Below are 26,677 nucleotides of genomic sequence, written 5' to 3'. Positions count from 1 at the left end.
TATATATAAATATATATCTTATTTTATATATGATATATATAAATAAATATATATCTATATATATCTTTATTTATCTGAGAGAGCGAGTGAGCAAGGAGAGGGACACAGGCAGAAGGAGAGAAATCCTCAGACTCCCCGCTGAGTGTGGAGTCCAAAGTCAGGCTTGATCTCATGGCCCTGAGATCATGACCTGAACTGCAATCCTTAGTTAACAGACTGAGCCACCCAGCCACCCCTTTGGTGACACATTTGTTGCACAAATCCAGAAATGGACACATCTCCATTTGGGTCACAAGTACGTGCATGTTGGTCAGAGATGTACCTATTTTGGTCATAGAGGGGGAGAGTAATTTTTCTGCCGCCAGTATATTTCCTGGTGGGATTATCTCCTAATCCCTTCATAGTCTATTAATACCATTCCCAATTTAGCCTTAGAAGTATCCTCAGACACTTCAGTAACAATTTCATGTCTAGTGACTGGAGAAGAGAAGGAAATTAATGCTTATTGATTATCCCCAACGGGGATGGATGCCCCGTGTGTTTTATCCTATTTAAACTTCATTGTAACCTTGCTGAAGCAAGTTTTAGTTATCCTTCAGTTCATAAATGAGGACACTGAAACTCAGAGAAGTTAAGCAGTTTGCCTAGGGTCACACAGCTCATTGATAGCAAAGGGCATTTGGATCCAGGATTGTCATCCTCCGACTCCAAAGCCCCTCCTCTTCTCAGTACACCCCCTGCTTCTCTGCCCTTGTTGCTGATCTATTTTAATTTATGCTATAAATGAGTAGTTTACAAAAAGTTGGGTGTAGATCAGATATATGCAGTTGAGCTAGGTGCTCTCTCTGATCAACTTTGTGATTTCGGCCACACTTCATCTTCAGCCAACAGTGGTTTCAGATACTTGAGTTCTCGGTTTCCCTGTCCCTTCCCTACTCTCTCTCAAGCGATGAACGATCTGGAAAACAAGCTTTTACCATGCACCAGGGAAAATGAACTCTGATTTCTGATTTTATTTTCCATCTTTCTATGCTTCGTAAAGAGAAACGTATCATTTCATTCATTTGAACAGATGTGGGGAGCATTAGAGCCACACTGAATTGGACTGAAATCATTGGACCTTTGGCAACTGACTTCATTTGGAGCCTGCTTCCTCAGTCTGTAAGATGGGACTGAGAATTCCCTCTCATAGGGTAGTTGAGGATGAAATCAGGTCAAGAAATTGGGCATGAATTCAAAGCACTTACATAGGAGTGCGTAGTGATTGTGAACTTTTTATTCCTTCTTAATAATTGGAACTTGACATCAGTGATCAAGATAAAAAAACAGGAAGAAGAAACACTGGGACACCTTTTAGGGGCTCTCAAAATAGATTTGAAGAAACGAGCACCTGTTCTCCCCTTCACTTACTGGTCTAACTACTACTCCTTCGTTTATGGCCAGTCAGTACCAATTCAGAGTACACTTGAAAATTTGAGTAAACATGAACATACATTAATATTAACCAAAGAACAAATATTTGCGCAACTCGCTTTGCCGTCTTGTTTACTTTCGCTCTAAGAAACATAGTTAGCAGAAGTGACATCAAAAAAACAAACAAAAAACCCTATTCCTGTCACCCAGGGCAAGTTATGTCCCCACTTGCCACCCTGGGCCTTTAGCTATTCCCTGTCCTAAATGGGGAAAGACAGTTGATGTTTAAAAAAGAGGTATTCTTTCTTAAACATACGTCATTTGAAAATGCTCTTGGGGCACCTGGGTGGCTCAGTGGGTTAAGCCTCTGCCTTCGGCTCAGGTCATGATCTCAGGGTCCTCGGATTGAGTCCTGCATTGGGCTCTCTGCTCAGTGGGGAGCCTGCTTCCCTCTCTGCCTCCTTCTCTGCCTTACTGTGATCTCTCTCTCTCTGTGTGAAATAAATAAATAAAATCTTAAAAAAAAAAAAAAGAAGAAAAAACGCACTTATCTTGCTATCCGCAGAGCTATCCAGCACAGTGCCTTGCCCGTGGTAGGATCATTTTGTTGAATTAATGAGTATTTACGGAAACATGCTAAACTCTCGTCTCCCCACATTTAACTCCCATGGAGATGAACAGGTTTTGTTTTGTGTCTGGAAATAGTTCGGCTCCTGGAAAATATTTTCCCAAGGAGCATGGTGGAAGATGAAATAGCCTGGATTTTGCTCAAAATAAAAGCTATGCCAATATTTGTTACCCAGACTCACCAGCTCTGACCTTCAGCTGTTGAGACAGACTTTCTTGGCTTGGCAGATACAGCAGTGGGGAGTCTGACTTCTGCCTGAAATCTTAAGTTGACTCTAGACCCTTCCATGCACGTGCACACGCTCTCACGCACGCGCACACACACGCACACACACACACACACACACACACAGGTGTCCCGTTCAGAACCATCAGCTGTCCAGTTCACTCGTAGCTCCTTCTATAGGATAAATAAAGAGGGCTGAGGCAATCTGGAAAGCTTGCTGCCTCTCCACCCTCTTAATTGATCCCACTGTGTACACACTTCATGACCCATTACACTCTGCCCCTCTAGGTTGCTCCGGAGTGTCTGCTAATCACTGACCAGGGCCGGCTTCGGCGGGGGCATGCTGGAGCAGCAGAGCTTTCCAATCTTGCACTCTGTTGCTTTTACGAGCCCTTCGGTATTCATCTTCTGGATTGTAGAGTTTAACCCCATTTACAGCAGATTCCACCCAGAGCCCTGGCGAAGCCGGCCTGGCCACCGAACAGCACAGGCTCAGAGGGAGCACTTTACATAAAGCCCACTGAGAAGGTGGCAGGCGGGCCTCCCTCTAATAACTCACAGTGGCAGATCGGAACGAAGCGTGCTCAGGTTTTCATGTTTGGAGGAGGCAGTGGGTTGGGCTGGGCGGAGAGGGGAGGTTGCTGTCCATACGTAGTCTCCCTTTCTGCTAACCGGGGATTTAAAAATAGTGTCTTTTTTTTTTTTTTTTAAGATTTTCTTTATTTATTTGACAGAGAGACACAGCGAGAGAGGGAACACAAACGGGGAAGTGGGAGAGGGAAGAAGCTCGATGCGGGGCTCGATCCCAGGACTTTGGGATCAGGACCTGAGCCGAAGGCAGACACTTAACGACTGAGCCACCCAAGCACCCCTAAAAATAGTGTCTTAAGAAAGAGACCACAGGGACCCTACACAGAACCACGCAAGGAGAACGTTGCTATTTCTGTTAGCTGCTTGGGTTAGGACGATGAGCGATTTTTTAAAAATGGGGAGGGAGGTCGGGGGAAGAGTGGTAGGATTTGAGGAATAGAGAATGCTATCCGAGGCTTTCGCGGGGAGGCGGGGTCTCTCGAGCCTGAGATAGGTGCAGCTGTGGGCACGTGTCCTCCTCCCTCCCCGCTGGACACGAATCCAAAAACCCAACCCCAGGACTTCTGCCGTGTCCCTGGCAGTTCCCTGTTGAACACAGTTCTAGTTCCTGTTTCACTGTTTTGGAGTCACTTCTATTATTCTTACTGACAGTAAACACGCATACATGAAATTTACCATTCTAACCTGTTTAAGCACACAGGTCAGGGGCATTAAGTACGTTCATATTGTGATGACACCATCACCACTGTCCACCACCAGAATGCTTTCCATCTTGCAAAACTGAAACCCCTCACCCATTAAATACGAACCCCCCCCCACCCCGCACGTCCCACCTGCTCCTGGTCACTAACCTCCATTCTACGTTCCGTCTCTGTGGTTTTTGGCCACTCTGCATACTGCCCGCGAGTGGAATCCTGTAGTCTTTGCCCTTTTGTGTTCGGTTTGTTTCACTCAACATGTCTTCAAGGTTCATCCATGTTGTAGCAGGGGTCAGAATTCCCTTCCTTTTAACAGCCAAATAATATTCCTCCGTATGTACATACTTCCCTTTATTATCCAGTGTCCATCCTGTCGATGGACACTTGGATTGCTTCTACCTTTTGGTGATTGTCAGTAATGCTGCTGTGAACATGAGTTAGTCTGGATTTTTAATTAAAATTCTAGTGCTCATCTATTTTCTTTAGCTCCCCTGGTGAGCTCTTCCTCAAAGAGTGATCTGATGAACCCAAATCAGGTGCGCCAAGCTGGAGACTTGAAGGTTGGATGTGCAGCTGGAAAGTATTTGTCAGACGGTAGACACAAAACAAGTGGTTCCTTCCCTTTATAAGAAGAGGCTAATGTTATGGTGACCATATGCCCCTATTTGACCAGGACAGTCTTGGTTTACACCTGCCATCCTAGGGTGATTATTAATGCCACACCCTTTCACTCTTGGTTTGCACAAGAAATTATGTGGGCACCTTGTTTCTGGAGAAAGTTCTAAATGGGTGTCATCTGAGGAGAGGACGAAACTGCAGGAGTGGATACATCCTGGAGAGACTTTTGGAGGATGACGTTAGGATCCAAATGTGTAGCTCTGGGGTCTGAGGAGAGCCAGAGGATAAGTAGCAGAGTCAGGTGTGAGTGTCCCCAGTATGCTGAATAGCAGCTTTCCGTGTTGCCGGTCCTTCTAAGACAGGGCTTCCCAGCTGGTGGAGCTTTTGCCCATCAGGGGGCATATGGCAATGTCTGGGAATGGGTTTGTTTGTCACAGCTCAGTCGGGGGGTGGGGTGGGTGTGCTCCTCGCATCTAGTGGGTAGAGAGAGGTGAGGGACACCGCTGAAAGTCCTGCCCGCACAGGGCAGCCCTCCTATGACAAGGAATTACCTGTGCTAAACGTCAATAGTGCTGTGATTGAGAAACCTGGTTTAAGGGGTACAAGGAAGAAGAGAGGGAGGAAAGGTGAAGGGGGGAGTGAGGGCAGAGAGAAAAAGACCACAGGAGGGCGCCTGGTGGCTCAGGGGGTTAAAGCCGCTGCCTTCAGCTCAGGTCATGATCGCAGGGTCTTGGGATCGAGCCCCACATCGGGCTCTCTGCTCAGCCGGGAGCCTGCTACCTCCTCTCTCTGTCTCTGCCTGCCTCTCTGCCTACTTGTGATCTCTGCCTGTCATATAAATAAATAAAATCTTAAAAAAAAAAAAAAAAGACCTCAGTAGCCCCATGCCACAGGCAGCCGAAGGCAGAACTTCAGCCTCGAAGTCAGGCAATGACCTTGACCTTTCCTCTCTCCAGTAAGCCTGCCCCCTTCCCAAACCACGTAGTCCTTTTCACCCTCTGCCCAGTGCGGCAAGCACCGGACTCCTGTGCCAGACACATGGGCTCGGAGAGACTTCCTGGAGTGCTTGTAGAAGTTGGACTGGGACATGGCTCCTACCCTTCCCAGCCTGGCTGAAGGGTGGGAGGTAAGAGGGCAGGGAGGAAGCATGGCCATGCCTCCAGGGCAGTTTCCAGGTGCATTCTTGCCCAGGACCAGCATCTCTTGCACAACACGTACTCCCGAGAAAGCTACTGTGTTTCAGATCATCTGCTGATATTCCCAGAACACCGAGACGACACATGGCTTTTTCAAATCCTGTTTTCTGCATTTTAAGGCATTCTGGGTTGGTGACAGAATGCACAGGAGAGCTGGTCCCTGTCCCCTTGGGTCCTGTTTGTAATTTGATCTATTCTGTGTGGACATCGTAACACCGGATGACGTCATTGTCTTGCTTGCAAGTGATCACCTGTCTGATCTGAGCTCAATCTGCAAATGCTCCCAACCAGCTCCCATAAATATTCATTCATGATGAGGTCAGACGATGAATGCAGCAAAGGATCATTAACACAAATCACAGCCTTTTCCCCTCCGGAAGGGATCGTGGGCCTCCCGACAGGAGGGAGGAAGGTACAGGATCACCTTTCAAGAGTTGAAGAAGTCAGACTGAATTTCAGTGAAATCAGGAAGGGAGAAGGTGTGCGGGATGTTAATTACAGAGGAAAATACCTGCCAGGTGAGGAATGTGCTGTTCCTTGAGGGCCTGGCTACTCTCATGTACTCTGTCATGGTAATTTCCCTAAGTGCAGGGGGACTAATGAAAAATCTTTATGCCAATAAAAATATTTGCAAGCCACTTTTTTTTTTTTTTTTTTAATTTGGTAAGCCCACCTAGAAGGCTGGCTTACACACTGATGAACTGTAAAATCAAAAGTGACTGCTAAACTCACCTTCCAGCAGGGGAAGGGTGCTACGTCAACACCGAGACTTATTTTCGTTCATCCCCGGGTCACACTCAGTCTCTGCCGCTGGGGTCCGCCGGCCCTGGCACGGGTCTTCGGGTTCTGGGGAAGGGGCCGGGTGGGCTGCCTCAGTTGCAGACAAAATAGATGACGAGCCTGGTGCCAATGAACCTGCCTTTAATTGATAATTAATTTTAAGACCTATTTGCTCTCCCTGGCGCAGCTGAGACTTTAAAGAGCCCAGTATGAAAACAAATGGAGAATCAGGTCCTCTCTCAGGAAGTGAAGGGGGCCTCTCAGGTACTGGGAGAGACCAGGCCCCTTGGAGAGCCATTTTACTAAAGTGTTCTGAAGGTCCACCAACGCCACAGGTCAAAGTCCTAGGGTGGCTACGGCTGTCTCTTAGGTTTGCTGTCTCTTTACGTCCCCGGTGGAGTAACCAGCTGTCCCCTCGTGCCCTGGACCAAGGGTTTCCCAGGACATGGGATTTTCAGAGCTACACAGAGAAGGGCCTCAAGTCCCACCTGGGCCCCGAACCTGCCCGAGGTTCATTCTTAGCTTTCCCTGGGTCCTTTGTTTTGCAGGCGTCTGCCCGAGCCACACAACTCTGTTCAGCAATGCTCTGAGTGTTCCCATGCCACCTTTCAGCTTCAAGGCTCTGTAGAGCTCACTGAATGGTAAGATTGCCTCATCGATGGACGCCCAGTTGAGTTATTAAACCCTTTCCTTTGGTTACTTGTTCAAAAACAGGTTTATTATTATTATTTTTTTAAATGATTTTATTTATTTATTTGACAGAGAGAGAAAGCACAAGTAGGCAGAGCAGTAGGCAGAGGGAGAGGGAGAAGCAGGCTCTCCACTGAGCAGAGAGCCCGATGCGGGGCTCGATCCCAGGACCCTGAGATCATGACCTGAGCCGAAGGCAGAGGCTTTAACCCACTGAGCCACCCACACACCCCAAAAACAGGTTTATTATTATTTTTTTCTGACTATAAAAGCAACCAGAACGTGCTCCCCAACAAAGAATACCAACAAACTTAGAAAATACAGAAAAATATAAAGGGGATATAAATATCCAGAGAGCTCATAAATACAAAGAGCAAAGCAGAGATGGCTTTGAGTCGCAGCTCTAATGGAAACCACCATCCATAACGCTGTCTCAGTCTTCCAAACCGTGAAGCCTCGAGTCTTCTGGCGTGTGTCCTATTCCATTCGTTCCCTTGTCAGTGGCCTGGAGAGAGCATAACTGTGGTCTCCACCGTATCGCCACATGATGGTTCTAGAATCTCAGAAAAGACCCAGACATATGGCGAGTCTACTCTTCAGAATATAATCTGATGAGGTATTGGCTACCATGGCTAATGAGAAATGCCGTTGGGCTCGTTCAGTGTTCAGTCCAAAAAGTGTTTGGGTGGGGGTAAGGGGGCTGAGTGGGGGGCGGCGCTTAGAGACTCCTTAGCTGAATGCCCCCTTTTGACCACGTTCAGGGTGTGATGCCAGGCACCTCCGAGGGCTGTCCGCAGCCAAAGTCTAGACCTCTTGACCAGCCCAGTCCCTTCTGCAGGGTTTAAATTGGTGAGCTCCAGCTTTCTTCCCCCTGGGGGAGCTCCGAGTTCTACAGGAGGGGCTGTGAATCAGCACACAGTAAAAGATCTGTGACTCAGCGTTTGAAACCCCAATTCCCTGGTGAAGACATGGATGTACTAATATTTACCAGTACCTGCCAGGGGGATTGGTAAAATCCCCAAGTGCTCCATGAGTGCAAATTCTCATGTGCAGCAGCCCCAGCCAGCTTCTGCCCGACTAAATAATAAGAGTCCTAGGACTCAGAGGGATCTCTGGAGATCATCCTGCTTCTGGAAAATGCTGGACCTACATAGTACTTCTCACTCACTGCCTGCCTGCTTCCCTCCCTCCCCACCACCCCTCCCTCCCCTTGCTTTGAGGCAGCTCTACTTGAAACCGTGGATTCTCAAGCCAGACTCTCCCGGCTACAGCTCCGCTCTCTCATTGATTAGCTGTGCGCCCTTGGGCAGATTATTTCACCTTTATGTGCCCAATTTTCTCATCTGGAAAATAGGGAGGCTAGGGCGAGATAGCACTTAAAACAGCTCCAGCACACACTGGCCCAGTAAATACCGACTCTCATTATAATCCATTCATTCAGCTACGCTCTGTTGAATCATTGCCGTGGGTCAGGCCTTGTGCTAGATCTGGGGAAACAGGGAATCGTGATCTATGCCCTCAGAGAGACTAGAATCTAGCGAAGGAGATGGTCAATGAGGAAAACCCAAGGAAGCAGGTGAGATGAGCCCAGGCTGGGCTACGTCCGCTGGAGGAGATGCATAGTGTGGTGCCATGGAACGAGGGGCCATGCTTTGGGCTGCAGCGTGCTTCCGGCAAGCCTTCCCACAGAAGTGACACCGAAGCTGCGACCTAGGGGTCGGGCGTGTGTAGGGCTGAAGGGAAAGGTGCCGGGCGGGAGGAGCAGCCGGGACACCCTCCGGAGGTGGGGAGGAACGTGTGTTAGAGCCGAGCGTGGACAGCTGAGCAGGGTCCGCACTGCACAGGGCCTAGTACAGGAGGCAAGTGGTGCCGTGTGACTTCAGTTTTTAAGGGACCCTTTGGGCTGCAGACGGGAGAACAGATTGAAGAGGCTGTATTCGTCAGTTCTTGGGGTAAACAACGGAATCTGCTGTGGCCAGTTTAGGCAGACGCGGGCTTTATTTATTCAAGGATAGAAAGTCACTTGCAAAGTTATTAGAGAGAAGCAGAGCTGGAATTTCACTTCCAAAACAGTGCCTGCAAAGGTGCCTGGTGCCCCAACTCCGAGGGCTGCTGAACAGAGGCCGGAAGCACAGCTGCCCAGCACTGCTCCTGCCCCAGCGCCCGTGTCCCATCCTGGCTTGGCAGCCCGTGGGCCATCGCCACTGCTCTGCGGCCATGGGCAGTCGGAAGCCTCCGCTGCCACCTGCCCCATCGAAAGCAGCAGAACTAGACTCCGCATGTGGGGAATGGCTGACTCATGGGGTCCTGGGCCCACACAGAACCTGGGAATTCGCATCCAGACCTCTAAAAACATCGAGGAGGTAGGCTCGGATGTTGGAAATTCTTCATTACAAGAAGGCAGCCAAGAATGTCGTGTTCCAGAACCAGGATAGCAGGGGGCACCCCACGCGGAACTGGTAGGGAAGCCGTTCTGATCTCGGGGCAAGAGCGGATGGAGTTAGGACCAGCGGTGCTGTGGAAACGCTGAGGGAGCCCCAGGTAGGCTTGAGGTGTGATCTGGAGGTAGACCCTGTGGCCAGGACTTCCCAATGTCTTGCATATGGGGGGAGCAGGAGAAGAGAATCAGGATGGCCCCTGAGTTGTTGCCTTCTGGTCTATAGATATTGTGACCCTGTTTTTTCCTAAGAAAAGAAAGGAGATATTTCATCGAGTAGCAGGATGGAATTTTTGAAATTAAACAATTCCTGGGGCACCTGGGTGGCTCAGTGGGTTAAGCCTCTGCCTTCGGCTCAGGTCATGATCCCAGGGTCCTGGGATCGAGCCCCACATCGGGCTTTCTGCTCTGCAGGTAGCCTGCTTCCTCCTCTCTCTCTGCCTGCCTCTCTGCCTACTTGTGATCTCTGTCAGATAATTAAAGAAAAAATCTTTAAAAAAAAAAAAAGAAATTAAACAATTCCTGGGAAACGGAGGCTATGTAGAATCTACAGACCCATTGCCTGGCTTATCAGTTATCCAGAAATTCCTGTGTCGGCTTTCCATAGAGATTCTAATTATTCAAAGGTACGCAGGGCAGGATGAAAGGGAGCCATTTCATTTCCCTGTCTCCCACCACCCCTCTATCCTTCCCTCTAAACAGGCTATTTTGAGTTTCCACTCCTCTCTGACAGAAGTGCTAACAGGCTGTGAAATGGCTGAGAGGCAGAGGCTGAGGGAGGTCGCAGGAGAGGCCCCATCCTTCCTGGGCGCCTGCAGGAAGCAGGACTCCGGCGCTGCACCCGGCTGGCCGTGCACCAAGCTCTTCATGGGCATGGTGGTGCATTTAGTGAAGGGGACGCAGAACCATCAACCCAGGGGCTTCTGGGTCTGCCTTCGGCTCATATAGAAAGACTGTCCAAAAAATAACTCGGTTCTATGGACCATGAGCCATCAAAGTCTGCTTCGCTGCCTTGGAAGTTGGAGTCAGGCAAGGACGGAAAATCAAGTTAGATGCAGAGAAAGGGCCAGAAACCCCCATTCTCTGAGGTTTATATCTGGATAACTTCTCCCAGGGTGTCCACATTCTTTAGAAAGACCAAAGGACCAGGCAGTGTTTTTCCAGAGTAGTGGGGCCCCACATTTCTTCTAGAAACATCTTTCTTGGGTGCCTGGTTGGCTCAGTCCATTGAGCCTCTGTCTTCAGCTCAGGTTATGATCCTGGGGTCCTGGGATGGAGCCCATCATTGGGCTCACTGCTCAGCAGAGAGTCTGCTTCCCCCTCGCTCTGTTCACATGCTCTCTCTCTCTCTCAAATAAATAAATAAAATATTAAAAAAAACAAAGCCAGAAACGTCTTTCTTATCACTCCTAAATTCACACCATGGAGGTCAGGGCCCTCCACCACTGCCATTGGGGTTGGCCTTGCTCTGGTGTTGGTTTCTCACCATTCCCACATGTATACCGTGATTTCATCACCTGTCACCTCGGCTGAGAGTTCCCTCCCCTGTATGTTTCTGATGCAAGTGGCCACCAGAGAGGCCCCTGGGAGGCCTGAAGCGTGGAAGTGGTGCAGTTAGCCGTTTTGCGGCTCACACTCATCCGCTGCCTCGTCTTGTTGGCTTGAGGCAAGGACCAGGCCTTGCAACTGCCCTATCCCCTCCTGGTCCCCCTCCAGTGACATCACCTCCTGGGTCAGGTGTATGTTTTCAGCTCTGTGATGAAGGGCCCTGCTCCTGCAGGATACCCATACTGCTAATACCAGAGGCGACAAGCGCAGTCCTGGGTCTCAGACCATCCTCGTGCTGTTCCAGCCTGTTCCCGACCTCCCCCACTCTACCTCTGTGTTTACCTTTGGTTCCTAGGGCTGAGATTGAAATGCTTGGACTTTCCCCTGTAACAGAGATGTCTGTTATTTCACATGCTGCTGCTTGGGTCACATTGCTGGGTTTATGATCAGCAATGAGATGACTCAGGGTGGGACCATCTGACCAGGATGGGGGTGGGGGGCTGGTCAACTAGAAAGACCAACTACAGGGTGTTGGATATCTGAGCCAGCCTGACCTCTGGGGAGGTTGTGGGACTGAGCCTGAGCTGAATTACATGGCTGATGATTCAGTTGACCACGCTTATGCGATGAAATCCCAATTAGAACTCTGCGCACTGGGGGCACCTGGGTGGCTCAGTGGGTTAGAGCCTCTGCCTTCAGCTCAGGTCATGATCTTAGGGTCCTGGGATCGAGCCCCACATCGGGCTCTCTGCTCAGCAGGGAGCCTGCTTCCTCCTTTCTCTCTGCCTGCCTCTCTGCCTACTTGTGATCTCTCTCTCTCTCTCTCTTTCTCTGCAAATGAATAAGAACTCCGTGCACCGAAGTCCAGTGGATGTTCCTAGCTGGAGAACACGTTGATGTGCTGGGATTCACACTGAGGGCATTGACGATGCCCTGATCCCATGAGGAGAGAGCATCAAGTTCCATGGTCGGGACTGTACATGTCTTTCCCTTTGTTCCCGATCCGTGTCCTTTGCAGTAAACTGTGATCATATATATAACACTTTACTGAGCTGGGTAAGTTCTGAACCTAAATGTGTCGTGGGAACCCCCGCAGTTATGTACCATTTGGTCAGACACACAGGTGGCCTGAGGACCCCACTTGTGGCTGACGTATGAAGTGGGTGGGGGCAATCTTACTGGGGACTGTGGAGTCAGACACTAACTCCAGGTGGTCGGTGTCAGAACTGAGTCACAGTACAGCAGTCGATACCAGATTAACATCCTTCTTAGCTTTCCGAACGCCTGCCCCGAGGATTTCAGGCTCCAGCATCAGAGACGGTGGCTGCTAACCGGCTCCCACAATCGCAGGAGTGGATGGATGGTGGCCCAGCCTCTCGGACGGAACTCTGACTGATCCACATGTCACATCTGCTGGCACCCCCCTGCCTCTGTCCCCGGGGCACTCTTCACTCTCCACCCAAGCCCTCCGATTGTTTATTACCCGCCTGCCATTTCCCAGTTACCTGGGTGCTGGGTGTCACGGAGGGAAGGGCGCCGTCCGGTCACACAAACGCTGGACAGATGAATATTGCAGCGGTGCTGCAGGGCAAGGACAGAGCCCAGGCAAATCTGGGCCAGCTTGAAGGAATCCAGCATTCCTCTGGCTTTGGAAGCACGAGAGACTGCTATGGGCTAGAAGTTGGGTGAGGTCTTAGCGGGAGCCTTTCTTTGCTCAGAGTTTTTCTGGTGCTCGCTGTCCAACGTAACCAGCCCTGGGCTTGTGTGTGCTTTTCCTCCTGGCTTGACTTCCTCTTGCCTTTCGGGATCTTTCTCGGCTACACTGCTGTATGGAAAATGGCAGTTGCTGGATGTTCAGGGGGCAGCTCTGTGCCAGGGCATTGCCAGGCATTATCTCTAATGCTTGCAGACCACACGTTGGTATTATTGTTATTATTATTTTTTTTTTTAGTAAGATAAGTGTCTTTTAATCCCCATCACCTATGTCACCCATCTCCCGATCCACCTCCCCTGGTAACCATCTGTTTGCTCTCTGTAGTTTAGAGTCAGGTTTTTGGTTTGTCTCCACACGTTGGCATTAGCCCCACTTTACAGATGGGAAAACTGAGGTTTCTAAAGCCACACACGCTCTAGGCACAGAACCATACAGATGAGTGCCAGTGGCAGAGCAAGGATCCGAACTCAGACATCTCTGGCTCGAAGGCCCATCCTGTGCCCTCACCTCTCATGGAAGCTCCTTCGACACGGGAGAGACACCTCCGAGTCCGCGTCGCACGGCGCCGCTGTCTCTCTCGCATTTGCAGAATTCACCTCCTGCGCCACCATCCCCGCCTCCTTATCTGGCCCCTTTTCTCCCAGGGGACAGAGATGCAGAGGGGAGAAAGGTTTCCCTTGCTTGCCCTCGGCACGGGCAGATCCCCAGGTATTTTTAGCAAACCGGGCTCAGGTTTTGAACTTGCCTTGTCAGCCCCGCCTCCTGAGTCCCCCCGGCTAAAGGTTTACGGTCGCCTCCGAGCAGCTTTGCTGATGCAGCCGGTAATGTTTATAACCACAATCAAGCACTCCGAGAGCCGCAGCACTGATTTCTCGCCCATCTCTACCCTGTAGCAGAAGATTTTTCAATTGAGTAGGTTCGTCTCATGCACAACATTAGTTTTAAAATAGCTCTAGCCGGGCTCTGAGGATTGCACAGGGATTTGTACTTGAAGTCATGGAAATACATTTATTTTACCTTCCTCTCACTCCCTCTTTGAGGGATTTTAATACATCATGCAGGAGTATTTCTCACATGTCAGGAAAAAGACCGGCTCTGCAGTGAAGACAAAGAACTGTGTGTATTGCATTTGTTGACAGAGAAGAGCTCCGTTTGGGCTCACCCTGTGGGCCCCCCCAGGGTCCCTAATTAGGGAGTTCCCTAGCGCTTGACACCCCCCCCCCCGGGTTGGGGGATCAGTGAGGAGTCTGCAGCAGTGGTGGTGATCTGCCTGTAATTTAAATGCTGGATGCGGGGTGGGCCAGGGGCAGGTGCATGGGAGAGGAGCCTCCCGGCCAGTCTCCATGTAGCAGGAAAGACAAGGTGTGACTTGGTCTGACTCGGGCCCTGCAGACAGTGTCACCTGAGCCTCTCCATCGGCAGGCCCAGCCACCTGCAGATACCCCTGGATAGTGTTTCTGCATCCTGAAGTCCTGGGAAAGCCGTTGCTGGCCAGAGGGTGTATTCGTTTCCTCTGGCTGCTTAGCCACTAGCTAAGCGGCTTAAGGCAACGCAACCGTGTCCTCTCACCGTTCTGGAGGGCAGAAATCCAAGATCCATTTCACTGGGCTAAAATCAAGGCGTTGGCAGGTCAGGTTCCTTCTGCAAGCTCTGGAGGAACCTGTTTCCTTGCCTTTTTGTCACCTTCCAGTGGCCACTTATAGTCCTTGGCCTGCAGCCCCCGGCTCCACTTTCAAAGGCTGTGGCTCTGGTGTCTGCTCTGTCCGCACGTCGTCTCCTCGGTCTGATCTCCCGCCTCCCTCTTGTAAGGACCCCGTGATGACCTCTGAGCCACCTTGATAACCTAAAAGATCTTCCTCACGTCAGGATTCTTTTTTTTTTTTTTTTAAAGATTTTATTTATTTATCTGACAGACAGAGATCACAAGTAGGCAGAAGGGCAGGCAGAGAGAGAGAGAGGAGGAAGCAGGCTCCCCACTGAGCAGAGAGCCCTATGCAGGGCTCGATCCCAGGACCCTGAGATCATGAGCTGAGCTGAAGGCAGAGGCCCAACCCACTGAGCCATCCAGGCGCCTGCCTCTCACGTCAGGATTCTTAGCTTAAATGCATCTGCCGTCCTTTTTGCCACATAAGGTGACATTCTGACGTGCCAGGGATGAGGTAGGGTGCGGACCCCACTGCTGACCCTGCCTCACTGCATAATTGTCCTCCGCAGGGTTCATACCAGTTTACCTCGCCACCAGCAGTATAAGGGCATGCCTGTTCCCGTGCCTTACCAATACAACTTTGTCAAAATGATCTTGGCAAATTTGAGGATATGAAAAATCACACTCAGTGTAGTTTGAATTCATGTGATTCTTTTTTTTTTTTTTTTAAGGTTTTATTTATTTATTTGACAGGGATCACAAGTAGGTAGAGAGGCAGGCAGAGAGAGAGAGGGAAGCAGGCTCTCTGCTCAGCAGAGAGCCCAATGCGGGGCTTGATCCCAGGACCCTGAGATCATGACCTGAGCTGAAGGCAGGGGCTTAACCCACTGAGCCACCCAGGCACTCCTGAATTCATGTGCTTCTTATGAGTGAAGTAGAGAATATATTTATATGTTCCAGAGCCATCTGTATTTCATTTTTGGTGTACTGTATTGTCATATACTTTGCCTGCTTTTTGGGGGGAGGTGTTTTTTTTATGGGGAGGGGTTGGCCTTTCAGCAATTTGGGTTGAATTACAAAGAGACGGAAGCCCAGCCACCTTAAATAGCTCGCTCATGGCTATGGGCAGGTGGACAGCGGGGCCAGGACTGAAACCATCCCTGATTTTCAACTTCATCTGTGTCTCATCAGCCGGCAGCTAGGGGTAGATAGCTCTCTTGTCGAACCACACATTAGGGGTAACAAGCAAACCATTTATATTGGGCTGTACTTTAGCTGTTTTCAGGAACTTTTTTTTTTTTTTAAAGGATTTTATTTATTTACTTGACAGAGAGAGAGAGATCACAAGTAGGCAGAGAGGCAGGCAGAGAGAGGGGGGGAAGCAGGCTCCCTGCTGAACAGAGAGCCTGATGCAGGGCTCAATCCCAGGACCCTGAGATCATGACCGGAACCAAAGGCAGAGGATTAACCCACTGAGCCACCCAGGCGCCGTAGGAACTTTTGTGTTTGTTATTTCATTTTTACCTTCCTAGGTATTCTTATCCCATTTTACACATGGGGAAACTGAGGCTCAGAGAGACTTAAGAGCCTGGGCTGCAGTCACATGACCGATGAATGCAAACCTTCATCCCTGTGCCGTCAGCCGTCTGTGGGTTATGTCTTTCAGACACCACCTTAAATTTGTTTGTACCCTATATGTGCACCACTATACAATTATTTATTTACTATAATTTTTAAATTGACTCCCTCTAAGAACTTCACCCCATTCAAACCAGCCAGTCATAAAATCGCAAGTCTGATGTGCCTCCTGTATTTATTCCCAATTCCACACACTGAAAATTTTCTGTGTGCGCACTAAAATTCTCTCCTTTAAGTAGTATAAGTAACTGCATATTTTGGATACACTGCATTAAGTTTGTAAGACCTGATGGGAAATGATAAGCCCTCATGATAGCTGCCCTTTATTAAGCACCTGTTAAATGCCAGATGCTTCATTTAGTCCTTCTAGCAACCTCAAGAGACTAGGTTTTCTCATCCGTGGAACAGGAAATGGAGGCTCAGAGACGTTGGTTGACTTACCCAAGGTCACACAGCCATCCAGTGGCAGAGCTGGGATTTGAGCTCAGGTCTTTCTGACTCAGAAGCTCCTGCATTGACTCCAGACCTGCATTGCCACAGTCCCCCCGAGCCTGGGCCCTCATCTGCTATTGGCAGAAGCAGGCACGAGTGGGTGATTGCTGGTCAGGAGGCGGGCGCTCCATGAGATGGACGAACACAATGAACCCATTTATGAGCCAGGAAAGGGGAGAAGTTACACGATTCCCTAAAGTCACCCAGTAAGTAAGCCAGCTGCATTGCCAAGAATAATAAAATAATATTATTTCAGGAGACTCAAACTCAGTGAACCTAAGAGCTTCCCAGGGCCCCATGGTACTCTGGCCGTCAGAAGGTGTTTCCCAGGCTGTGACCCTACAGAAGCAATGCTTCCCACCACGGGAGAGGTCTGGGTGCACCACTTGGACAGTGTGGGAGTCAGTCAGACTGCCAGTGTGAGCTCAGACCACTTCGAGCATTTTCTCTTCATGATTCTATTCAGATCATAGCTTGATTACTTTTTTCCATCAAGGGTATGGCACTACATATTTTGTCTTCGTAAAAATAATACAGATTTTGCCTAATGGAACCAGGGTTACTGGGAAGAGGAATGGATTAGCATTCAAAAAAGCACTTTTGAATCCCAGACAGGCTGAAGTGGAGGGCAAGTCTATTGTTATTCACCTGACAATAGTAATTGATTGGAGGTGGGGAGTTCCTTGATAACCTTTGGGTTTTGCTATGAAAAACCCGTGGAACAAAAGGTTGCTATTTCCCCTAGGCATAAAGACAATGCTTTCTCTCTGACCTCCACTTCAGCCAGTTCCCTGGTATTTTCCACTCCGGGATTCCGGCCGCCAATGTGACCTCCACGACCGGACCAAAGTAGATTCCTCCAGCCTTCCCTATAGACTGCAGCCTGTCGGAATGACGCTGTCGGACGGAAACACAGCTGGTTCAGTTTGAAACTTGGAGAGCTAAAAACTCGTGTCCACACAAGAGCCTGCTCATAGATGTTTATAGCAGCTTTATTCATTATTGTCAAAGCTTGGAAGCAACCGAGAGGCCCCTTCAGAAGGGGGATGGGTAAAGAAACCATGGTCCAGGGGTGCCTGGGTAGCTCAGTGGGTTAAGCCTCTGCCTTTGGCTTGGGTCATGATCCCAGAGTTCTGGGACCGAGCCCCACATCGGGCTCTCTGCTCAGCAGGAAGCCTGCTTTCCCCCCCCCCCCCTCTCTGCTTGTCTCTCTGCCAACTTGTGATCTCTGTCTGTCAAATAAATAAATAAAATCATAAAAAAAGAAAAGAAAAGAAAAGAAAAGAAACCACGGTCCACCCAACACGATGGAATAGGACTCAGAGCTCAAAGGGAATGAGCTATCAAGCCATGAAACAGACATGGAAAAAGCCTAAATGCTTATGACTAAGTGAAAGAGAAGTCTGAAAAGTCTGAAAAGGCTCCTTGCTGTAGGATTCCAGCTATGGGACCTTCTGGAAAAAACAAAACTGTGCAGAGAGTAAACAGCAGATCAGGGGTGGCCGGGAGTGGGGGGTGGGGTGGGGGGGTGAACAGGAGAGCACAGAGGATTCCAAGAGTAAGGGCAGCGAACCTATTCCACAAGAGACCATTATGATGGCGTGTGTCATTGTGGATTTGTCCAGACCCGTAGGATGTACGCCAACCACCAAGAATGAGCCCAACGGTATTGAAGGCCTCTGGGTGATAACGATGTGTCAGTGGAGGCTCGTGATCGTAACAAAGTGATTGTAACAAAGATACCATCTGGTGAGGGGTGTTGGTGACGAGGCTCTGTTTGTAGGAGAGAAGGGAGTATTACCTGGGAACTTCTCATACCTTCTGCTCAACAATGCTGTGAACCCAAGTCTCCTCTAAATACTAAAGTCCAGGGGTGCCTGGGTGGCACAGTCGGTCGGGCATCTGCCTTTGGCTCTGGTCCTGGTCCTGGTCCTGAGCCCGGCCCCGGGCGCCTTGCTCAGCACGGAGTCTGCTTCTCCCTCTCTCTCTGCCTCCCTCCAGCCCCTCTCCTACTCTTACTCCTTCCCTCTCTCTCTCATATAAATAAATCAAATCTTAAAAACAAGAAACAAAAAACTTGGAGGGTAGGCTCCTGGAAATGCCTATCAGGGAAACTGAGGGCAGACTTGGACGTGCAGTTGGGATCTGACCCCTGGTCTCCTGACCATGAAGTCTTTGTTCTTTCTGCTGTGCCTGACCTGCCAAGGAAAAATGTCAGTATCAACCCATCCCTGACCTGGTCACTGACACCCAGAGCGGAAGCCCACCGACTCGGAGACTCCTCCTCATGCACTCTTGTTGTTAAAGCAGGTTGGCGGCCGTCATCTGTTCATCGCGGCAGTGCCTGTAAGCTTGAATAATAGTTGGAATCTTGTGGGTTCGTTGGCTGGACTTTAGGGGATGTTTATGTTGTGCCATGAGCAAAGGAAGGCTTCATTCACACCAGCATCTGGTCCAGAGAGGTCTGAGGAGCTCAATTATTCAGCAGAGTGTGATGGAAAAATAGAACCTGAGTGGATGTGTTTAAGGTCATCCTTTGGCTTAGTTGAATGTGGGGAGCCAGGAGTCCTGTCTCACTCACTGGCCTTAGCTGTTGCTGGAGAGACTCTCCAGTCTGAACCTTATTTCCAACAAAACACATGTCTATATAACTAACTTTATCTTAGTGAAAAGCTTTATACCAAGAAAACAGTTTGCCTCTTGTATCTTTGAATTCATGTAATTTCAGTTTGTACAGTTGGATGAAAACGGAGGAGCCAACTTCTGATTCGCGCGGGGTGTTTACTCTGCTCCTAGAAGCCCCCGGAGGAGTTCTGGCCCCTTCGCTGTTTCCTCTGACCAGCAGCTGATTCCTTTGATATCCCGTCTTGTGTCCTGTCCAAAATAAATGATGGCAGTGATGCAGGCTCCAGTAGCATGGCGAGACCGTCTGCTGGTGCCATCTGATCCCTCAGCAGGCAGAGATGCTCAATCCTGGGAGGCAGCGGCCACCAAGGCGGATCTGGGGGCTGCCAGTGGGGGCTGCCCTTCATACAGGAAAACAGCCTACAAAGGGGGAGCACTTTGTGCAGTCTCGGGTTCCAGTTCCTAGAACTCATGCCTGGAAATTACCTTTGATCCTACAGGAAGCTGCCTATGTGATGGATTGCCACCAACTTGCTGTGTGACCTTGGGCAAGGCAATTCCCCTCTCTGAGCCTTAATCTCCTCACATGTAAATGGAAAGAGTATCGTAATGATTAATGAGTATATCTTAGACATTCTCTTAGTACCTCCCGAAGGGACCTCAGTGGTTGGCATTATCTTTTTTTTTTTTTTTTTGCAGATGAGGAGTCATAACTAAGAGAGGGAAGTCAGAGAGACCTAGTGACTGACACAGTCAGAATTTGGGCCCAACCCATCTGACTCTGGAGCCTAAGCTATTAACATCCCACCATATAATGGCAAACACTGTCTGCACGTTCTCTCTGAATCTCAGAGCAACCGTATAAGGGTCGGTCTATCATTGCCCACATTTTATAGATGAGCAAAGGTCTCGTAACATCTTTTCCACCTGTGAAAAATCTATTATTTTTAAGTTCAGAAGAACGGTGACAGAAACATCAGAGTCGGAAGGTCAGGGCTCAGACTTCCTGTTGGCTGCGGGAAAGAGACTGAGCACATGCAGGGTAGGCAGGAAGAAAGTGATGCTGCAGAATTCAAACTCCTGAGCCAGGTCTGCAGAGCGCTTTCTCGGGGACCTCTGCAGCCCCTCCCGCGTTGTGCTGGCCTTTCCTTGCTAGAACCCTGGGAGGCAGGTGCTGTTAACCATCCACTTTTATGAAGGAGGACCCAGGGGACCAAACAGGGTGCCCCAAGTCACAGATCTCTTAAGAGGAGCCCGTGGGACTTGAACCGAGGCCTGTCTGGTTCCAAAGAGCTAACTGAGCCCTTCATCATCCCTCTGCCTCCTGGCATTGACCCCAACCACTTCCACAAATGCCCCATGCGCATTTCTGACATCCTCTCCTGTGCAGGCTCCTCTGCCCAGATCGCCTGGTCTCCCCTTGTCTCTTGGTCACATTCCTTCAGAGTCATCCGATCAGGGCCAGCTCAGGAGTCACATCCTCAGGAAAGTCTTTCCCGACACCCCACGCGGACGTCACACCCATCCATCTGTGTCCCCGGAGCTCGGTCATGGACGTGTGTCAGATGATAGTGACAGTGAGAACGAGAAGCGTTGCTATGATGGTCCTTACATGCACCAGGCACACTGTCCAGCATTGACACAGGCTGCACGGGACCCGCTCCCATCACCCCGTCTTTCTGATGAGGAAGCAGGCTCGGAGAGGTGGAGGACCTCAGCTGACATGCGCCTGCTCCTGTGCCGTTGTTGTGGCAGGAGGTGTGATGAGAGAAACAAGAGGTCCGAGTGATTCTGGAAAGGGGCCGCAGGCCGAGGCACGAGGGCAGCCTCTAGAAGTGGAAAAAGTCAAAGAGATCGATACGTGCCTCCCCTTGAAGTCTCCAGAAGGAACCAGCCCTGCCGACCTCATGATTGTAGACCTCTGGCCTCCAGAACAGTAATGCAATAGATTTGTTTTTTTTGGAGTGCACTTTTGGGGGCAAGAAGAAACTTAGACCTGATACCGTGTGGTCAGAACCTCAGCCAGAGCCTGGCCCCCAGAAGGGCCCAGTACACATCTGTTCAATGAAGATGGGCAGGTTTGGTGTCACCGATGCACAGGGCCATCGAAGACGCCAGCCCCGAACTTCTGGAAATGCTGGCTTTCGGTCCCGGATCTCTGACATCCCAGCCTGGCCTCTCTGTCCAGCTCTCCAGGAGAACAGGCACGTCACTCCCTCTCCCCCTACACGTCCTGCTCAGATGAATGGGTCTTTTCTGTCTCTACAAGAGATGATTGTTCCCAGTGATGTGTGCATCTCTATGGAAACATTCCTTAAAAATACTATACATCAACTTGAATTTTCCACCAGCCACATTTTGGGAACATCTGTCTGGGACCATGGACTCTGTTCACAGTGAGGGAGGAGGCACTTCCCTTCCGTCCACTCATCAGTGATAGATAAGGTCATGGAAAAGCAGCCTCTGGGTGGCAGGAAGCCTGAACTCTGGCCCAGGCCTGCCCTTAATTTTTTCTGGGACCTTGGACAAGTCACTTCACCCCACATCCGTGTACTTGATCTTTACTTCCTCACTTGTGAAGTGAGTGCATGCAGCCGAGTAGTCACAAATACTCCTGTCTGCCTAAAAGGTAACACTTCTCCATGTGTCTCTCAGTCAGAAATGATACTGTTCTCCCTACCAACAGGGCTTGTTGTTGACTATATCCCTTTGCACTGTGTCCAAGGATTACAGAGCTATCTAAGTTTTTCTGAATACAGAGTAATGATGATAATAATGTAGCAGTATCTTCTTCCCGCTTTGATGCTCCTCTGCTAAGCACTTTACATGCATTATCTCATTTAATCATTGCTGCTTTGGGGTGAGTATTTTTATTCCTGTTTTATAAATGTGTACACATAGGCTCAGAGAAGTCAAGCAACTTTCCCGGGGTCACACAGCTTGTGAGTGGCAGAGAGGGCATTTAAGTGAGTTGTCTGTTTTCAGAGCCATTGGGACCCTTAGCCACTAGACCCTACACCATCAGAAAACATGGAAAGGACCCTGGTGGCCTTTGGAGAATGTTTGAATGAATGAATCTGAAAATCCTCCCCAAGAGTAAAATAGTTACCACATTTCCCTGTCGGGGGCTAATGGTGCCTCTTCGAGCAGCCAGCCCCTAACTGAGAACACATGTGGGAGCTTCCTGGATGGGGTATGGCATGTCCTGCCTTGGGGTCATAGCCGTGGAAGAACGACAAGTTCTGGAGCACGGGTTTGGATTGTGCAGTCGAAGCCAGAAATCCCAGGCGGAAGGTGTCCCAGATGAATGCATTTTGTGGCTTCGGGCTCAACTATCACCATCTGTAGCCTGTATTTCCCATTCATAAGCTCCTTCTGAACTTGTGTCCTTAACCCCAGTCTTGAGATGGTTGTATATACGGAGATAACCTCACGTCAGCCGCACTTACTCGGGAGCAGACCCGGAAAGAGTTTTAGGCTAGCCAGCAGCTTCCCGCCTCTTGGCCAGCTGCTCCTCTCAGCAGCCTGTCCCTGGTTTCAGAGTGAGAACTCCAGGTAGGCATTCTCGGATGCTGCAATGAAAAATGACCGTTTCCCCTTCCATGGCAAGGAAGCAAAGAGAAGACCTGAGCTTTTCCCCCAGTACATCCCAGAAAGTCTGAAGGTGTAATTCTGTTTAGCAGAACGCCAGTCCCTTCTAGAGCTGCCATGGTTTGTGGTCTGGGTTGTTTCCAGAAGGGCACAGAGAAAGGCATCTTTAGAGGCTCTGGTGGCCTTTGGGAATAGAGTCATCCAGCCCATTTCAGGAGCTTGCTGTGCACATGCTAAACCTTACAGCGGGTGTTCTCAGTGGGGGTGGTTTTGCTCCCAGGGAATGTTGGCGATCTCTGGAGATATTTTTTGTGGTCACAGTTGGGTGGGTGAAGGCGTGTGCCCCTCTGATCTGGTGGGAGAGCCCGGAGATGCTGCTCGCATCCTACAAGGTTCAGGACAGCCCCCCACCACAAAGAGTCATTTTGCCCCAAATGTCACTAGTGCCGAGGCTGAGGACCCCTGGCCCAGAGAAGGCAGAGGCGTGCTCTTCGAGGTGGGGTCAGGGCAGCCCTCTGGAGAGGGACATCTGAGCAGAGACTGGGGGAGTGAAGGATGTCTGTGGGAGAGGGGACAGGTGCAGAGGTGGGAGAGGCATATGTATATGGGGCACAGCGCCAGGGAGAAGGAGAATTTCCATGTAAGTGCCATGGAGCCAGGGCTTCCCGGTGGGACCGGGAGGTCTCTCACTGACCCTTCCCGTGGCCCCCTCTGGCCACTGGGTGGAGAACGGTCTGTGTGGGGACAACGGGAACAGGGCGTTGGGGGTGGGGGAGGCTGCAGGCGTGTCTAGACCAGATGCAGAAAGAGAAGCCCGAGTTAGTGCACTACACAGAGTGTACCCACTACACACCTGGAACCCTGCCATGACTCATGTGTTGCTTGGAGTCGGAGGGGCTTAGTAGGAAACACATGGTTTGAGTTTTTAGGGACTTGCAGTACTATCAGAAGATGAGCACAGGGCAAGTTATGTGTAAGAGTTTGATGACTGGTATTGGTGGTAAATACTGTAGCTGCCCACAGCCATTTCTGTATGGTTTTGGGGGCTCCGCTCAGTCAAAGAGCACTTCTCAGGCTTCTATCCAATAAACACTGTGGCACCTAGGATGTACCAAGTCCAAGGAGTCCCACAGATCACCTCCTGACACTTACCAGCTGTGTGACCTTGAATCGTATGTTTCTTCACCTCCCTGAATGGCGGGTATATCATCTGAATACTGGAGAGAGCTAATAATGGAATTGACCTCGCGGCATTGCTAGGAGTGGGGTAAGTCACTTGGCACCATGCCTGGTAACCAGCAAAGTCCCGGTGAATGGTGCCGGTGATGAGATGCTGTTCTGTGGCCCAGGAGCCCACAACCAGAGCAGAGGGCACCAGAGAGCACTGTTTAATGTCACCATGTTATTATTAAATTGCATCTTAGCTCATCCCTACCGGAATGGATGTCAAAGACATACTGTTAAACGCCACGGCCCCCTGCAAGTGTGCAGACAAAGCATAGCCCCATTTCTGCAAAGGAAGAAGTTTTACTTATTACGTATTAGCATGTAGTAGAGTAGGTGAGGAGCAAAGTACATAAATATGCATGTATAAGAGGACTGTCTGGAACAGTACCAGCTGAGCAGTTAGCAGGAGTGCAGTGCCTTTGCAGAGGGGGACCGGGCATGGAGGTAGCTTGTGTTGTGCAGCAAAAACAGTCACGCTCGCTTCGATTTCCTCATCTCCATGTGGGTTACACTGGGGCTGAGGACTGGTCTGGTCATGGAATGATCATGCCTGTGTCCCTTCTGGGAAGAGGTTATTATTTTTTTTTAAAGACTCTATTTATTTGACAGACAGAGATCACAAGTAGGCAGAGACGCAGGCAGAGAGAGAGAGAGGAAGGGAAGCAGGCTCCCAGCTGAGCAGAGAGCCCAATGTGGGGCTCGATCCCAAGACCCTGGGGACCATGACCTGAGCTGAAGGCAGAGGCTTAACCCACTGAGCCACCCAGGTGCCCCTGGGCAGAGGTTATTTAAAAGCAGGTGGGAGTCTTCTCTTCTGCCTCCCCGTGCTACAGTGACTCTGGGGTGGCGGGGAGTCGCCGTCATCTTACAGGAGACTTTGTGTAAGCGAGAGGCGAACTTGTCATGGCTCAGATGTCGAGTCTTGCTTGTTACCCCCAGAGAAGCGTAGCTACTCGGACTAGTTCACCCTGGAAGCAGCGTATGGTTCTGAGCAGCTGGATTTCTCCAAAGTAAGTGTGCTTTTGTTTATTTACTTATTTATTTATTTTAACGCAAGAGTGGGGTGGGGGAGAGAGAATCTCAAGCAGACGTCCCGCTGAGCGTGGAGCCCGATGCTGGGCTTGATCCCAGGACCCTGACATGACCTGAGCGGATACCAAGAGTGGGGCACTCACCCGACTGCGCCACCCAGGCGCCCCTATCTGTTTTTTTAAGATAGAAAGTTTACTACAAATTAAACTGTTCTCTGAAGAGACTACATACTGTTTAACCCCAATTGTAGGACTTTCTGGGAAAGGAAAAACTGCAGAGGCAGTAAAAATACGAGTGGTGGCCAGCAGCTGGGTGGGAGCAGGGATGAACAGGTTAAACACAGAGGATTTTTAGGTCGGCAGAACTGTTCTGTATGATATTGGTGGGTCATAGTAGGTACACTTCATTGTACATTTGTCCCAGTCCATAGAATGTGCAACATCAAGAATTCACCTGAATGGAGGGAGACAAACCATAAGAGACTCTTAATATCACAAAACAAACGAGGGGTTGCTGGGGGGTAGGGAGGTTGGGAGAGGGGGGTGGGGTTACCAACATGGGGGAGGGTATGTGCTATGGTGAGTGCTGTGAAGTGTGTAAACCTGGCGATTCACAGACCTGTACCCCTGGGGCTAATAATACATTATAAGTTAATAAAAAAAATTAAAAAATTAAAAAAAAAATAGAATTCACCTGAATGTAAGCTACGGACTTTGGGTGACCGTGACACGTCAGGTTCGTCGAACACGCGGGTTCGTCGATTGTAACGAATGCCGCACTCCAGTGGGTGATGTGGACCGTGGAGGAGGCTCTGTGTGGGGAGGGGGCGGGAGGCATATGGGAACTCTGTACTTTCCACTCAGTTTTGCGGTGAACCTAAAACTGCTCTTAAAAAAAAAAAAAAAGAAAGGGTGCCTGGGTGGCTCAGTTGGTTGGACGACTGCCTTCAGCTCAGGTCATGATCCTGGAGTCCCGGAATCGAGTCCCGCATTGGGCTCCCAGCTCCATGGGGAGTCTGCTTCTCCCTCTGACCTCCTCGCTCATGTGCTCTCTCACTGTCTCTCTCTCAAATAAATAAATAAATAATCTTAAAAAAAAAAAAAAGTCTATTTTCTTTTTTAAATTAAACCTTTGCTGTGGAATGGACCATGCATTTCTAAGACTTCAGAAGCATAAAAATCCCTGAAAACACAGATTATTATACTCGGGAATTAACCAATTGTGGAAAGTCTGGGTATTCAGTGCCAGTATCCACGGACTTGGGTGTCAGGCCAGCTGGGGGCCTCCCAGTAGTCTTGGGGCTCTGGAATTCCTTGGCTTTTGAAAGGAAAAGGGGAGTAAACCCCCTCCAGAGGATAGCACCAAAAATCAGAAGTCTGTGAAATCAAAGGCAAGTTTATTTTTGGGAAGCTGGGCCTGTACGAGCTGTGAGCTGCCTCTTTTCCTTTTAGTATCTTTATTCAGAAGGAGCCGGTATCTATAAATAAACAGCCCGTGATGATCTGTCCCTCCTGGTTGCAGTTGTCCCAACAAAGGACTGTGGCCCGTTCCCGGATCAGAACCGCACGCCCCTGCACCCCGACCACGCCGAAGCCCTGGCAACATTCGAGTCTCCAAGCAGAGGTTTTGGTGGTTGCCGTGTGAGAAGTCTCAAAGGCGTTTTCAGCCCCAGTCCCCGGCCACAATTTACGGAGAGACTCGGCCAACCGTCTGTGAGGTGAAGTGTGTGGGGGGAGCGGCCTTTCTTAGTGCCCAGAGGACCCAGATGAGAAGCAGTCTTGAAGTGGCTCGACTTTTTGAAAAATCACTTCCACACTGACACGCACGGGCCTTCTGATCATGGCAGTGGGAGAAGGTCTCGAGTTGAGAGGCCCCGGGCTGCTCAGCTG

This window comes from Mustela putorius, unplaced genomic scaffold (genome assembly GCF_011764305.1).
Source record: "Mustela putorius furo isolate JIRA1106 unplaced genomic scaffold, ASM1176430v1.1 tig00537248_pilon_pilon_pilon, whole genome shotgun sequence".
NCBI classification, from domain to species: Eukaryota; Metazoa; Chordata; class Mammalia; order Carnivora; family Mustelidae; genus Mustela; species Mustela putorius.
The sequence above is the reverse complement of the archived record's forward strand: the minus strand, read 5'-3'. Positions refer to the sequence as shown.